At 45.0% G+C, this 12897-nt stretch overlaps 1 protein-coding gene across 3 annotated transcripts in view; it reads right to left on the bottom strand.

The window, feature by feature from the left end:
• The window catches only part of LOC108626216 (uncharacterized), a 196589-nt gene that overhangs the window by 145892 nt on the left and 37800 nt on the right, over positions 1-12897 (bottom strand). For all 3 annotated transcript variants that reach the window (XM_018026782.2, XM_018026779.2, XM_018026783.2), the window contains one exon: positions 4802-4891. The gene's annotated coding sequence lies outside the window, so the exon portion shown is untranslated. The remainder of the gene's footprint in view (positions 1-4801; positions 4892-12897) is intronic.

A 12897-nucleotide genomic window follows, 5' to 3' on the forward strand; every position in this document is an offset into this window, starting at 1 on the left:
CAAGCATTTTCTACAATTTTTCTATAAATCTAATTATAAAACCGAAATTTACCACTTGAGACTCAACGAAGATAATTACTTCGTCAAATAGAAAAATAGTTGCGAAAACCTAAAGCTCAGCAAACGGTATCACTGATCCTTTAATGGAACCACAGAATTTTAATTTAAATTTCTATCCCGGCAAGATTTTTCTATTAATTTTCATCTTGTTAACTCAGCCCAGCGAAGAAGATTTTGATCTCTCTGAAGGAAACCATCAGAGAAATTGTTAAAAGGAAAAAAAGCGGAAGCTAGCGTTATTATCAGCCAAGCGATGAATCGGCTGCGCGAGATGCTTTTGCTGGCAGCTCGAACAACGTTGTAAACAAGTTTCCCGCAAGTTTCCTCACAGCGCGCGGCGCGATGAATCAACTCATCCATTGAGAGATCAAAGCTAAGCTCACGCGGAAAGTTAATGTTCGCCAATTAGCCTGATCAATGGACACGTCTCTGCATACAATCCTCTATAATGGACAATAGTTCGTAACTTTCTATGAAGAACAGTCTACGAGCCTCTATTAAGCTCTCGCTTGTAAAAATTTATAATGCACTGGATTACTTCGTGTCTCGAACTCTCAGAAGCCAGGCAGCTTGGAAAAACTCATTTTCTAATTTAATTGCATTTATCTTCTTTACCTTTCTTTAGAAAACTAAGGCACCACCGTTTATGTATAGAAAAATTAAATTGCTCGAGTATTTTTTTTTGAAGAATGCAAATTCCTTGTCACTCAAAATTACGCACTCGGATTAATGTTTGCAAAATTAACAATGAACTACGTACGTTGAAAAAGTTTATTTTATAATCTGATTAAATTTACGAATTTATTTTCTTTAAAAACCGAGGTACCGTTCGTCTATAACAATAATTAACTAGCTCAACTATTTCTTTATAAAAGAATGCAAATTCCTCATCGCTCAAAATTACACACGCTGGATTAAAGAGTACGAAACGGGATTAGTTTCAACATGGAAGCGATGCTATCGCTCTGCCACGGTCATTCAGAGGGAAGCTTATTTAATTTTACGTCGAGCCCGCGAACGGGTATCACGCGAGATTCTTGATTCGACGCGAGATTGATTAAAACTGATTGCTCAATTATTCGAATAGCAGTTTGTTTCCAACTAGATAGGTAAACTGTTTCCTCTGTGCACTCGTTCGAGTTCATTAAATTCGTTCGTAAAGAAATGAGGGATGAAAAAATACGTTGACGTACTTAGAGCCGGGAGTTTTAACGAACTGAAACTCGTGCGTCTGACAGTTTCGTTTATCCGCGAGTTATCGAATGATTCAACTGTTGATAAAATTTTAATAGAGATCCTGATTAAGTTTGTTAGTTGTGGAAACTGTTAATCATCAGGCGTTTTGATATTTTTAAAACATAAAAGGCAACCATTCGCTTTTTAACGCGACCTCATGTTTATAATATATATAAACAATCATTTAGAAATTGAATATCTCGTTCTAGCTTATTTTGGAATAGTGTGACATTACATTTTGCACTAAGCCACAGATTTGTTCTACCCACGAAAAATCGATAAAATATAAAATATCAAGCTGGTTTTTCTTATGAAAAGGATCCCTGTCTCGCCTCCGGGAGCAAAGACAGTCGCGGCGCGTTTAATGGAAAAAAGGAAAAGGTCGATTCGACCTCGGTTTTCAATCTAAAGGTACTCGCTCACTCGGGTTTCCATACAGACCCGATCGGCGATTAATAATCTTCCCTTTTTAATCCCCCCTTTGCTCCGTCTACTATTTGTACGTGTGTACATTCGCAAAAAGGGGACAGAGCTACATACATGTTTACAGTCTCGTTTCATCAGCCGATTTCGCAATTATCGAAGAAATAAGGGGACAATTGCATTTAGCTGCGACAAATCGCAGGCAGTGCATCGTCGGGAACGAGGGAGAGAGACAGAGGAGGAAACAAACAAGCCCGGAAACGTAATATGAAGTTCCAGGGCTCTGGGCGCGGACCCGTTAATCTAAACGGGTTGATGATGGCCGAAAACCGTTTTACTCATCAAGATTGGCCTGCTCGTTAGGGGGACATCCCGAAATTTTACTGACTGCCTGATTGCTTTTCTCCTTCCGCACGCCCCTTTTAAGCTAGCTAACCTCGTCTTCGAATCGGCAAATGAAAAGCTACGATCGCGAGCCACGGAAATGGAATCGGTGGTCGCATGTGGGAAACAGCATCAGGTCTTAAAACGATTTTGCTTGTCCGAGAAAATTACTCAACGACTTATCTGGCGTGACTCAGGGAATAATGGGAGAAAGAATTCAACCGTTTTCTATTGCCCAAAATATTTTTTTATTCGAAATGATAAAATTCGTTCGAAACGTCTACGATTTATCGAATCGTTCGCTCCCTTTGTAAATTTTTACAGGCAGAATCAATGGCCATCGAGCAACCGCCGAACAATCTATATCGCTTCATCTGTTGTATGAAACTGACTGAGAGTCGACGGTTGAACGAATGAGCTGGCGCGAGTATCGGATAATACAGAGAAACGCGAGGCAGTGGGAAACGGGCTGGCCGAAGAACCGGAAAGGGCAAAGCAGCCTAAGTGAAACGAATGTCGGTAGTTTCCCGAAGCAGTTTCGGGATGTTGTAACGGTGTCAACTTTGTCCATTAACCATCGATTTCTCTCGGCGCGTTAGCCAACTGGGCTGAAGCGTTTACCCCTTTTTCGCTGATAGCGGTAACTTCGCCGCAAAGCCTGACAACCTTTTACAGTTTTACGCTTTTCCCCTGCGGAGTTTTTCGCTACGGCCCGCGCGCCGCCGCCGCGATGCGGTTAATTGCCATCGTTAATGAAACACGTTCGTCGAGAACGGGGCAGCGCCGATCTCGATAAAAAAAAGGGGACCAAACGGCCAGGAACGTGAAACGTACCCATTCAAATGTTTCGTTACAACTTTCATCTACAGGAGAAAATTGTCCGAATATAAAATGCATTCAATTTGCTAATTTTCACGATGTTAACAGAGACGAGGGGGGAAGTCTGGCCACTGTACCAGCCTCAGGTGATTTTTTGAAATTTAATCAAAAGTTCCCCTCACGGCCGGGATAATATCTAAAATTCAATTAATACTGATTACGATTTCACGTTCAATATCCGTGTACGAAACGAGGTAGCGGTGTTCGGGCCGGGTTGCTCCCGGTTTAATCCGTCAAAATTCCCGCTGCTTTCTACCGGCGTAGACGGCCGAAGAAAGGGTTGAAACGGCTCGTCACACCTTGTCCCGCGTGCCGCACAACTTTCCCGCGTCTCTCAGGAGATGAATATAAATAAGGGTATTAAGGCAATAATACTCGGGGTTGCATTAAGTCGAGTTACGCTCATGGAGACTTATCGTCGCACTCGAAATTAGGTTTCGCTCTCTCGGAGCGCGGCTGCTGTCGCTCTTCAACCCCCGGCCACCGACTTAGGCGAACGCGAATGACGAGTGCCGCTCGGAATGACGACGAACCGGCAAACACCATGAATATTTTAGAGAGCGGCTGATTTACCGTCGAGTTAACGCGTTCGAGTAACGTACGCCTTGTTTTATGAGGAACAGAAACGGCGGGGTTGCCCCCCTCGCGACAATAAGACCATAACACGGATTTACCGAGTTAATCCCGGGCCTCGGGTGAAACGCGTTTTCCGCCCCTTTTAATTAAAAGAGAAGCAATCATTCCATCGTAATCCAATACTCGATCCCCATCCATCGCGACTCCGCCCCTTCGTCCGCTGGCTCCGGTGTTAAAGTTAAATTCGCCATAAAAAAGTTTCGACTTGTCCTTCTTTTCATTACCTATCTCCCTTATGCCGGTGTTAACTTTGCGGCCAACTTTTGTCACTTGAAAATGAATTTTCGCGCGACGCGACGGCCGACCATGCCGTATTAACAGGCCGATATTTTATGAACCCAGTCATCCGTTTCAACACGGTTAAATTAATATTTCAATTCCCATAAGGAATATCGTGACTAATTGTAAACGCTGTCGATGATCTCGTTAGATTGATTAGATAAATCAAGAACTCCTTTTAAATAAACTATATCTCGTTCAAACACGTTTCTGATCAACGAGCGTTTGATGAAAATTTTAGAATGCATTTAAAACTAGTTTAATACATGAATTGTGTCACCACTGAATTTAACAAAATTGTATCAATTATTTGGGAATCGAAAACGCGCAACAATTTCAACGATTGATGAACACACCGGAGGAAACAGATGCTCGTATGCATATCGAGGGACGCACTTTCCGATTGGCGGAATAAATTACAGTTACGCTCAGATATAAACGAAATATTCTATGACACGATATTAATGCGTTATACGATGTGCGAGGTATCACAATGGGGCGGTGACCAATTTTCGTAAACGCTACCCTTTGATGTCGTAATAAAGTGTTTACTGTCGCTCACGGTTTTACGTATCACGAATCGTAAAAGTCTGTTTTATACTCGTAAAACTCTTCTCACGTTTCTCTGATCACTGCTCACGAATTAGTGACTCATTCTCTGTCTCTCTTTTGTTTTTAGATGTAAGTTTCTTCTTTCCTCAGAAATTGAATTATCGAAGAAGAATTCTCTTCGATCAATTAACATTCTCGTTTATTAGGCTCGACGATGGACTGCGATAGCGTTTAGTTAAACGTACAAAGAAATATGCGATACGGTTTCAAGATTTTAAAGCTAGTAGCCCGATGATTATTTATCGAGATATGGAAATAGATTGCAAATACGATTCAGATCGAGCAAACTCACCAAACTCGGACATGCACGGCTGAAACGGCTAGCACGAAGCTCCAATCGGCGTCTTAAAGAGAATCCTTGATACCGTTAACAAACTTGATCCTGTAATCAGAAAGCCCACGGAATTAAATTTACATGAAGTTCCAAACTCTCCTATTTACTACCACTTAAACTATCAAACTTGCGCAACGCTCATTCTTCGGGTTCATACAATAAAAATTCTATCTACAAAATTCTCTGGGTACTTCGAATCTTAATTCTTTAAAAGTGCAATCTGAATGCATTTTAATTAATCTGTAAATGTGACAACAATGAAAAACATAAGAGCGGAACGTTAAGAACGGCACATCTAAATTCGCGTTTCACTCGGTTGAAGTACACAAGGCGAGTACATCCTATTAGCGCCGTAGCTTTTCTGCGGCGGGGCGTTGAAAGCTGCTTAAACTTAATAGCGCAAAGTAAGCTTAATGTAAGGTGTTTTTATATGCACATATATTCGCCGTAATATTTTGTAAAATAAAAGTGTTCCAATACAGAAGATCAAACGTGTCCTTGTTTCATATGCAACAAAAAATATTCGCCGTTAAGTAATTCCAATTACATTAACAGATGGCCGAGCGACGCAGGCTTTTACTAATGAGACTTTTCAAACGGTATGGGCATTAAACGATTCAATTAAATGGACGTAAATTTCTGTACCTACGCGTCGTACTCGTTTGCGCAAAAGAGCGAATGGAAAATACTTGCATGCCAGTAAATCTCCAGCCTATTTCTGTCCCCGTATCACGCGAGAGTTATTAAGGTTCGCACGTATGCACCGATGCATGTATATCCGTGTAGCATTTAGCCGACACCCCATAAAACTGTAAACACGTTTGTCGACATCGGTTTTATCGCGACGCCGATTCGGCTGGATACATGCATTTCCCCGAGACCTTTCATTCCCGTAAACTTTAAACACGTACAATACGTCGTTCGTTGATTTTATTTATAGCGAAAGGAGAGGAAGACTCGTCCACGGGTATCCAACCAATCACGTTTCGGTCATGCATATTTAAACACTTAATGATCTACGGTCTACTTAACGGGGAAAATTCCGCGCTAATTCGAGGCGAAGGGCCAAAAAGCAGGACAAAACAGAGCCGGGGCGTTAAACGGTCCGTTACAAATGGCGGGATGCTCCATCAGTTCGAGAAGCTCACCTGCCATTAATTATATCTCAAAGACAAGCCACGCCGAGGCACGCCGAAAGCGCTTATTTACGAATTCTTCGCGGCCCGCTATAAATTCTGGCCGCTGGCAGAAATTGCATTTCACCCATCGCATCGTTTGCGTCTTCGACGATAACCCGGGGAGACGGCGGCGGCGGCTGCTTCACGGAGAGTTCGTACAGCCGCAGCTACGCGGACAGGTATTGTCTTACCGCGTCCTCCGCCTCCATCAATCGTCCGATATACTCAAACTCGATTAATTCTCGTTAAATTCTCCGACTTCCTCCGTCGCAATGTCCCCTACCATCCGCGATCGTGCAAATCAGATTAATTTCAACCGCGACGTGTTCCACCGGCAACTATTGTACTTTGGGCTACTCGTTAGCCCACATTCAGAGCCGTCTAAGGGCGCAATTATAATACTCTGCGGCGCATAGCACGGTTTCCACGACGCGCCCGTTAAACGCATTCAAATTGCCTGACTACTTACACGCCGATGGAACGAACCGATAACATACAATAAACAGTTGTGCCCTTCACGATTACTTTTATCAAATGCACGAGGCAGAATATCGTCGATGATTAAAAATCGTGACACAGACAGCAGTGACAGAATTACAAATATATTTTGCCAGAGTAATTAACATCGCGTAATGAAAAGCGTTATACGGAATTCTGCAATAAGAAACGCCGGTTGCGAGCAATACCGGCGGCCAACTACCCCGAGCGCGGTTTTCGCCTGCTCCTCGCGTCTGATGGTCGCCTGTGCCTTCGTGGCATGGATATTAAAATCAATACGGTATGCGTTTGACTGGTACACCGTAGCCACCGCTATTACCGCACGCGGGAGCCACGAGGTCGAGAATACAGTCGGCTAACACCATCTCTCTATTCCGCCTCTCTCTCTCGCTCTTCGTTCTACCACGGACTGCATGCTCCTTACCGATGCACAGGGGAATTGTAGCTGCAACTGCAGCGGCTTGCACCGGACAAGCAACCGCTACGGTATGCCCGAGCCTGCCAAACGGCTGAGTAAATGGATAGTTCGGCTATAGGGTGTGAAACTGTTGCGAAGCTGCAGCTGTGAGAGAGAATAGGGAAGAGAACGAGGAGGGGTTGACTGGCGGTACTGGGTTGTGTTTGCTTCACCGGGAAGGAAGAAGGAAGGGGCTAGGCCAAGTCGTTGGATAATTTCATACCAAGTTAATCAGGCACGGTTAAGGCCTCAGGGGGATACACGCGATGCAGAGGAAAGCTGAAGAAACCGGGTTGTATCAGACAAAATGATACCGTCCTCTCTTCAAATTTTATAAACGGTGTGAATTACTAAATTTAATACTATTTATATGTCTACGTCATTCGTTGATTCTTCTTTCGTCTGTATTGTCTTGATTTGTTATAAATATTGACTGGAATGCATATTAGCGCATGTATGTGCAAACGAGGTGAAGACGAGCGCGAGGAATATAAACCGCGGCGTGAAATGCAGTGTCCAAGATGTGGCCGATGCCACGTAACAGCTGCTGCTAATAGCCTGTTTAACCGGCAGCCTGAAACCTCTCGTTCTCACGCCTAGACTAATTATAGTCGCGCGTCTTAAATTCGTGCGGATTAAGCGTCGACGGGCCGACATTCCGTGGGTACAAATAGTCGTGACATTTTTTCTTAAATCGGCCACGGATTCCGTCGGAGATTTCGTCTACCTTAACTACTTACTCGCAATGACGACTGACTTCGAGCTAAGCTTAATCGTAGAAACTGCGAACACGTGTTATTTTTTAAGAGCATCTTTCTTTTTTGTATTAAAGATCGGATTGTTGAGTTAATCGATGTTTGTTCGAACGCGCGAGGAAAATCATGAGCGTTTATCGATGGCCTCGCAGAGTTAACGGCAAACATGTTTTCTATTTATTTGCACGATTTATCGAATTAACCGTGAATAATCGTTACGACAAACTGTTTGCGCAACGCTGTTGGCGTCGGCTAAAATCTGCGATACACATCGTGTCAAATATTTTTCCACCGATCGCTCTTCAAATATTTAAGCAAGTTGTAAAATACGTACATATTCGAAACACTCGATGACCATCGGTTACCAATAACAGCGCGTGAAACGTTAGTTTATATTTTTTTAATAAACGTTTCGTGAACGAAGAAAAATGTTTGACATTTTCGTGTTTCACGAAACGAGAATTGAATTGGATCTTTCATTATTGATCGCTTATCCACGTGTATCGTCGACGTTCTCATTGACGGTAGCAGTAATTAGATCGTTTGGATGGAGTACAATCGTCAGCTAAAGCGAATCGGTTACTCAGAGGTAAGCTAATCGGAATTCCAGCCCGATTTTAATCCCCTTAGAGCGGCGCGTCTAATAAACACCTGGCGTCAAAGTATCCTTATAACTTCGCAATTCCTCCGGAATTGAGTTCGCGTGTACGCCAACTGCGAACCAGTTAGGATTTTCCGTCTGCTCGCTTAATCACCGGCTGTATCAAATGCCGTGCGCGAGCTGTAACAAGCGGCGCGGCGTGGTGCGGGCGGATAGAATGCTGTGCCCGTGAGAGGGAATCACATTTGATACTAATTAATTAGCTACTGTCACTTCCCGGCGGTGTGTTCGTCATCCACCACCCAAGGTTGCGGCGGTGTACGTCGGTGGTATACAGCTATGTGCATGGGGTAGTCACGCTCGAATCACCAGAATACCTTATGCGCCCGACATCCACCGAAAATTAGACGTTTAATTGTCCCCGACTACGCGTTTCGCGGCAGGCTTAGAAATTCATGCGAGAACCGAGTGTCATCTCCGCTAAAATACACAATTCCCATTCGTCCTTCTTTCGAATCCGAAGGCTATTCCAGATCTCGCCGAACGAGAATCAACTTTTAATCTCACAGTAAACACAGTTCAATTAATTGTACGGTTTAATTGTTAACTAGAAAGTAAAATCAGCTTTGCTTGTTGACTCTTCATTCGAAACTTTCGACGATACTCGAGTTATTCTAACTGCAAAATTCAATCGCGATACACTCGGAGGATTCTCGTAGCAGTTATCAACCAGAGATAATCCATCGTACAAACTTGCCACGCAGGCGAACGATATTTATTTTATCTCGAACGTCTTCGGTCTCTCTGATTTTACCCATGGAACGACGCGACGCGATTTTTCCAGGTGAATCTGGCAAATTGGAGTCGAGTTCACCGAAAAATCGAACTTGTTCACGTGCCCCGGCAGTAAATCTTTTATCAAGAGGAACTTGTGCGGCCGATGTTTCTACCACGCAGGAAGCGCGTTCGAAAAGTTCGACGAATTTCGTGTCATACACGAGGCCGGGGGGTAAACTTGGTAAATTGTCATCGGGCCAAATGTTTTAAATTGTGCCCGCGAGGGTGGAGAGTGTATTGCGGCACTCGAGTATGTTTCGTACGGAGGATCTCTGTTATTGACCGGCTATCGGGAAAGAACGAAAAGAATGGAAGTTAAAATTTTACGAGCCTCCTAGCTCGCTCAGGCGCGGCGGCTACCGCCCTTCGACCGAATTGCGATTCGCGATGTTAGATTCCCGTTGGGTGCGATCACGCCGTAAAGAAAATTATTCTCAACGATTCTTAAGCGTCACAACGCCACGTTCTCGCAATTATAATTTTACGTCGTTACTTCCAGTATCGAAAAAGCATCGAGGTACGAGGTATAAAAATCGAAATCTCAAACGGGCTACTTCCTAACGATCGCAGAGTCGCCATCGGAATCGATATTAATCGTCGGACGAGTAATCGAAAAAAAATGGTCGGGTGCAACTGAATAAACATTCGAATCGATTTCCGTGGGCATTTACGGAACGGGCCGCAACATTCGCAACTACAGTGTCACAGCCGCACGGGTTTCAACGGCGCGGCGGGTGGGTATTTACTGGGCAAGCAGAATTTTCGCGGTTACCATATCAATGGATGGGCACAATACGCGGGTTCTCATTAACGTTTTATGATGATCCAGCCGGTTCGGAACGCGGCCCGTCGCCTGGTAATAAATTCCCCGTCACCATTAACATTAAAAGCAATAACCGTGCGATACATCTTCCTGTTATAGGCGGGACCGCTGCTGCGCAGCCGGCCAGCCGGCCTCGCATTATAACTACGATATTCAAATCGGGGCTTGATTGCGTGTCGGCATTTTGTATTCGTGCCGTGTACAAACTTAGTTACCGGGGGATCAGTTCCGGCGAAGACGGCGCCGATTGGAGGGTAGGAACGTACGCCGTAGTCCTCGCGACGTGCTTTCAACGACCACGTTTCAAATTTCTTCCACCCCGGTGGCAATAAACATTCCTGCGTTTTTACTGAATTAGACGTTGCAGACACCGACGTTTTATTTATTGTATAAGGAATCTCTCAGACGATTATCGTTTAAAATTGCGATTCTAAATCACTAGAGATGAACAGACTGGAGAAACAGTTCGAAGTAGAATAATGTGGTCAACCGTTGGACGAATCGTCCCTATGAATCGCGACGAGAACAGAAGCGATTACTCGCAAACTACTTTCGGATGATCTGGCAACGAGCACCGTTAATTGCTCTCCGGCTCGGTTTCCCTACACTGCGGCTTAAAATCTGATCCGCCGAGGGCCTCCAATCGATAATCAAATCCATCGGCGAATAAAAACAACGGCCGGAGTAAAAAAGGGAAAAAGTGACATCGGCGGCCAGGTACGAAGCGAAAACGCGAAATAGATAATCCGGACTAACAATGCATAATACTTGAAACACTATCAGGCTGTCGCTCTTCCGCTCGCGGACTGGAAAACTTGGATGGGGCAGCCTCGCGCTGCCACGAAAAACACGGATCTTAATAAGCCGGCGCCATTCAAACGTCCGGTTCAAACGGCCTACCGGGGGGATTACCGGGGGCCGAGAGTGAAATTCTACAGATACGTATGTATTTCCTCTCTCCGTTCCTGCGTAACGCGGCGGCAGGTAAGCGTACTTTCTGCTTGTTTAGCTCTCCATGTTGGATTAATCCGTCTGTCGATGATGAGCGAGGGAGAAAGAAACCGGTCGAGCGAGGGGAAAAATAGAAAAAAAAATGAACGAAGAAAGGGAACTGGATTGCGCGGATGAGCCGCCAATATACTCAATCTCGCAAATATGAAAACAGTCACGAAGATAAAGAGTGCGACGAATCATTTGTTATATTCAATGCCTTCTGTCTTTAATTCCAAAATCGAAGGAGTCTCATGGTTTGACAAAAGAACTACCAATTCCTTATTCGTGCCGTTGAATTAAAATGTCCATTGATTTAATTACGAGTCGATAGACTGAAAAATAATTCGATACTTATGACGGGAAGTGTACGATTTCGCGAAGGGACAGCACCTCTCCCGAAACTGACGAAGGCGCGGCGCGGAGGATTTGCGGGCTTGATTTATGCCAAAACTGGCGCCGTTTATTATCGGTATACTGCTGGATGTGTGCATGCGTGAAATTGGAAACGCAGACAAGCGTCCATGCAAATTTAACCCGTCCGTCTGCCTCCGCACGCTATTCACCGCGCCCATCCGACAAAGAAAGGAACTTTACTGTCTAGCCCGGTCTCGCGCCCTTCTCCTCGTATCCGAATCCGAAGCAGCCCCGCCGAGCCCACCCTCACACCGGCTCCTAACCCTTTCTACTAGCTAGACCGGAGAAATTTCACGAGTCGATCCCGGAAGGGCCGTGCCTCTTCAATGTCGTTCTCCTCGCTCAACTTTTAATCGTCTTGGGGGAGAGAAAACTCGCCTCGTTAAACGACAGAGAACCGGCGTGAAATAGACAGTGGGACGAGGCAAAAATTACGTGAGCAACGACCGAGGGCAATTTGAACTTGTCAATTCGCTAGTACTAACGCATAAAAATCTTCAAGCTAACAAACTTGTATCGTGGACCATATACGAGTAGAGTTCATCAGCTAATATTAAAATACAATTGTTTAGAATTTTCAACCCATTGTACCGTAGCCTCCCCGTGAATTATAACTGTTGCCGATTCACCATACGGCGTGGCGATGGTGAAAGAGAAACGACAGAATCGGTGAGAAACCGTACCCGTGTCCACGTCGGCGCGGGTCGGTCCGACAGGCGAAAAGGGGGTGCGCCTCTCTCTCGACAATGCCGCGGAATTTATCAACGTCTTCGTAATTGATGACGGCCATCAGGGCTCTGAAACGAGGTGACGTCATCCTCTAACGGCGAGGAAAAGTAATGTCACGCCGGAAGAACAACGGGGCCAAGCCGTGCTGCCGCATTTACATAGCCGGCGGGGACCACGTTTCCAGCCGTGTTGCGCCTTTCGAGTATTCGAAGACGTCTCTCCTCGAGCGGAAACGGAACGTCGCGTCGCCCAGCTCGTCGGTGTCGCAACGATCGAGAACGAGGTGTTTGCGTATTGCATATTACAAACGCGAATTCCCGTTCCACGTCTACGACGACGACGACGACAACGACGACGACGACGAGAGGTACCCGTTACTTGTTACTTTTATTTCCACGATAGAGGCTCTCTCGGTCTCGTCGCACGGTATCCGTTCTTTCCACCAGATTTCCGTCTTATTGTGCCAGTATGCTGATAAGGGGACGCTGCCGCCGCATCTAGGGAAAGGAAGCGTCGCGGTGCTGGTTCTTGTAATCTCGTGGAATTTTATCGCTCCACGCGTACAGAAACACTTTAACGTGTTACGAGATACCTCGTGCAACGTCGCATGAGTTATAGAACCGTTATTATTCCTCGTTTAATTGTCGAGAAACAGGATTAGAATCCGTAAATTCAGCGAGGGGAGCGCGTGGAAACCTTTTTTTTACGCTTCGCGTCGAAGCTGCTTCGAAAACTGTACTCTAATGAATAATATATGCTCTAATTTTTC

The sequence above is a fragment of the Ceratina calcarata genome, unplaced genomic scaffold (assembly GCF_001652005.2).
Source record: "Ceratina calcarata isolate Rehan_Ccalc_2016 unplaced genomic scaffold, ASM165200v1 scaffold39.2, whole genome shotgun sequence".
Lineage (NCBI taxonomy): Eukaryota > Metazoa > Arthropoda > Insecta > Hymenoptera > Apidae > Ceratina > Ceratina calcarata.